Here is a 4,632-nt window from a genome sequence, read left to right on the forward strand (position 1 = left end):
CAGGGTGAGGATAGGAGCTGAGCAGAAGCGCCGCTTAAGCTCAGAAAAAGCTTTGTCTGCCGAGGCATCCCAGGCGAACCGTCGTGTGGAGGAGGTGAGTCTGTGGAGTGGAGCTGCAACAGAACTGAAATCCTGAATGAATTTCCTGTTGAAGTTGGCAAAACCTAAAAACCGTTGAGTTTGTTGCCGGGAAGTGGGTGTGGGCCAGCCCATAACAGCCTGGACCTTGGCAGGGTTCATCTGAATGCGACCGGTTGAGAGTACGAATCCCAAGAATGACACAGTGGGAATGTGAAAACAACACTTTTCTGCCTTTACATAAAGGTTGTTCTGCAGTAAGCGTTGTAGTACAGCCATGACATGGATTATATGTTTGGGCAACGACGAGGAAAAAATGAGGATATCATCCAGATACACAAAGACGTACCTATTGAGCATATCCCCAAGGATGTCATTGATCATGTTCTGGAAAACAGCGGGTGCGTGAGTCCAATTGGCATGACCAGATACTCATAATGACCAGACGGGGTGTTGAAAGCCGTTTTCTACTCATCCCCCTCCTTAATGCACACCAGGTGGTAAGCGTTTCTGAGGTCGAGCTTGGTAAAAACTCGTGCATCTTTGAGCAGTTCAAACGCAGAGGACATAAGTGGCAGGGGGTATCTGTTCTTAACCGTGATTTTATTCAACCCCCTGTAATCTATGCACGGTCTGAGCCCACAGTCTTTCTTCCAAACAAAGAAAAACCCCGCCCCCGCCGGGGAGGACGAGGGCCGAATCAACCCCGCCCTCTGCACCTCCATGATATATTCTGTCATGGCTTTCTGCTCTGGGACCGACAGCGAAAACAGACGGCCCTTAGGGGGCATAGTACCAGGTAGCAGTTCAATATCACAGTCATATGGCCTGTGGGGAGGTAAAGCAGTGGCCCGTGTCTTGTTAAACACTTTATGCAAGTCCTGATATTCTGGTGGTACTTTCTGTAGATCTGGGATCTCTTCTGCTGCCACCATAGGCCCGTGCCGTTGTCTAACGGCAGATGCTAAGCACTGCACACTGAGTCGACCACCCGAGCACACGTCCTGTCCCCCAATCAACCTGTACCCCGTGCTGCACCAACCAAGGGTACCCGAGAACAATGGGGTGATGTGGCGATCACATAACAACAAACTGCATTTGCTCGACATGGTTCTCAATGGTCAAAGTGAGCGGAACTGACTAGGCTGTAACCCGATGCAACAATTTGTCATTGAGTGAGTGTACTAAGAGAACCGGTGCAACCGGACAGGTGGGTATGTTATGCTCATATATAAAGGCAGGATCCATAAAACATGCATCGGACCCTGAGTCAATAAACACAGAAATGGAGACGTCACGGGTCTCCATTGACAACAGCGCTGACACATTTGGGTAAGGAGGGACAGTACCTGTCATCGTTCGGCTCAGCGGCGCCCTCCTCCTCGCGCTGAGCCTTGTCCTTTTACCGGGCATGACGTGGCTCGATGCCCTGTGCCCCCACAATACAAACATCTCCTGTTCCTCCTTGGTCAGTCGGGATCCCCCCAGCTGCATAGGCTCTGGAAGCTCTGAGGAGAAGCCGGCGTTGGCGTGCGATGATCCCCGGTGGTGTTCAGACTGGCGCTCTCGTTGTCTCCCGTCAAGTCGTGTGACCAGGTCCATGAGCGGACGTAATCTCTATGGCCGATCGTAGGCCGTCAAAGCGTCCTTGAGCCGGTCAGACAGTTCGTGATAAAAAGCATCGGCAAGAGCCAATTCGTTCCAGTCACTCCCCTCACTCCTGCAAATCTCCTCTAACCGTGTTCATCTCTTCAAGGACAAAGCTACAGTTACTACAGTAGTTACTTTACAAACTTTACAACATTTTACATACAAAACATATAATGGCCATATAAAATATGATGCACTGTTAAAGAACTAACCAGCAGAATATAAAGAGGCAAAACAAAACAACCCACTCTGTCAGGTTTGGCGTGTACAGATGCCAAACAGAGGTTGTGGTGAACTCAATTAGAAAACCAGACGAACCGAGGTAGCGACAAGTTCTTTACTTGTTGTAAGCAAAACAACTAACACAAAGTCCAGGATATCAATCAGGTCAATAAGACAGTCCAGGGTTGGTGCCAGTAAACAGGTATAGCCAGGGGATCCAAACTCGAGGTCAAGGGGGACAAAATCAGAAGGTCGGTACACTGCAGGCAATCAGAAACTGGGAGGGCATTGGCAAAACACGGTGGTCAAAAAACAGTAATCCAAGGTCAGAAACAGAGAGTCAGGCAAGGTATAAATGCTGGAGAGTCAGAGCTGGGGTCTAGAACAATCTGGCAGCGTCCTGGTGGGAGGACGCTGCCTAAATAGAGGTAAAAAACAGGTGCAAACAATAAGGAGCAGGTGAACTAATGATGATTAAATAAAAGGGCCAAAACTGAGGTGAAACAAAACAGGAAGTAATGTGAAAATAAAAGCACGACAGGAAGCAAGAGGGGCAGGAGCGTGACATCCATGATATTAAACACACAAGAGACATACTAGAAAAGCAGCGATAAACTCGATTCAGGTCAGGTTCCACCTGAAATATGTGGCCCAATCCATACTCTAGTACCCAGTGAATATTTATGCAGTTTTACAGGGGGTACATAAACAATAGCTCAACAAATAAATAAATCACAACAAATAAATTACAATTAAAAAGCACATCCAAAACAGATAGTGTTGCTAACACCCATAGGCTAAATATTTGAAAACGCTAAGTAATGAGTATGTGGTGAAACTAGTTAGCTTAAAGTAATTATAAATAGTTGAAATATTTAAAATTCTCATAAGAGATGAGATTCTAATAAAGGCTGAGTCTAAAAAGGAGCTGGGGGTGTCGATATAACAAACAAATAAAACTGGGTAAAAAAAACACTGAAGGGCTGATTAAATAATATTTAGCCTTCAAGAATAGCTCACATGGAGAGTTCAGCATAATGTAGATTTATGCAGCACTAACAAATGTTTTCATGCTCATGCTGTACTAACTGGTTTCAGTCATTTCTTCCTTTCTGTACCACAGATTCATGTTTAGTACTGTACCATCACCAAACTGATTTTTCCTTTACAGCCTATGCACTGTCTTTTAATGTGATTTCTGTATTGATTTTCTTTCAGTGTAGCTTAAAAGATGGGTTCAAGATTTTTCATGTTGGTATGAAAACAGCTTTTATGTGCCTATTGGTATGTGACAAAAGGTCTTATTAATTTGCTAGCTTTTCTTATTCTTCACATGAACCCTGAAGCTTTCAACCTTGAATGGTATGGTTCTGTAAGGCGCTGGGGACATAATATACAGCCTTCGTTCTGTGCAAAAAAAAAAAAAAAAAAATCACTCTGAGGCTCAAATGAAACTTCAGTTGTTCCACTAAGCTAATTTGAATCGGAACCTTTCAAAGTTAGACTATTTAAGACAAATTTTCCTCTTGTGGTTTCTTGCCTAGCTAGGGCAGAGGGATAGTTGTGTGTTAGTTTGCTGTTGCTAACCAGTCTTCTCTTTGCTCAGTGTTGACTTGTAAGGAAGGTTGCACTTTGCAAATTTGTAAAATAACTACTCAAATTTGCTTCCTGTGACACAGTAGCTGAAGCTTCATTCCGGCCTCAAGCGAATGAATGAATTTTTGCACAAACTGAGGGCTGTGTATTTTGTCCCTCATTTCTTATAGTGTGTGAAGCTATGTTCCAGGTGGAAGGCTGCAGTGTCATGTGGAGAGCAGGAAAAGCCTGCAAATCAGACCAAGCTGACAAAGAGGAAAAGATAACTCTTGTAGTACTGGTGGAATTAGTGCTGTGGGAATATTACAGCATGTTGTAGCATACACACTATTGTCTCATTATTGCCACTTGTGGCCACATTTACTGAAGTTCACGAAGGGGTTTATGGAGGGGTACTCGAACTAAAAGGGTCGTGGGGGGTTCACAAAGCAAAAAAAAAAAAAAAAAATATGGGGATGCTGTACACCCTCTGACTTTGTTATTATAGGCTTTCACACATAAACTGAAAAATATAGGCATATGATTTATCAGAGGATCTCCACAATCTGTCGATTGCTGCTGGGACAGGAAGTCATTGTCCATTACCAAGTGGTCCTCCTCTTACTCATAATGCTGTATTGCTCTGCAATGATAAATGCACCAAAGATGATAGCAAGGGACAACCAAGGATGGAGATGAAGAGGAGGGTAAGCGCGTGTTGTGCCTCAGAAAAAAGCAGGCTCAGCAGTGTCCCCTCAATGCTGGCTGCTTTTTGATGTCGAGAACTCAGAGTGGGCTTGGTTTTTAATGTTATGCAACTTTGAAGATGGGTGTTTGAAGTTATGCATGAGTTGGACTCATTTCCAGCTTCTTCTGATTTGTTTTTGTTTTTTTCTTTTTTACCATGTCTTTTTTCACTCTCTCTCTTAGAGCTTTTTTCTATGAGAAGCAAAAGTTATGTGTTTGAAGTGAAGGAATTTTTCAAGGGTATCTAGTGAAGTGGTCTTTACTGTGTGTGTGCATAAGTAATCATGGCTGCTACGTTTCCTCAGTCTCTTTTAAATAATCTATACTGTCTTACTAAATGTTGAGATCTCTCTTTGGAGT

Source organism: Monopterus albus, unplaced genomic scaffold (assembly GCF_001952655.1).
Source record: "Monopterus albus unplaced genomic scaffold, M_albus_1.0 scaffold77.1, whole genome shotgun sequence".
NCBI classification, from domain to species: Eukaryota; Metazoa; Chordata; class Actinopteri; order Synbranchiformes; family Synbranchidae; genus Monopterus; species Monopterus albus.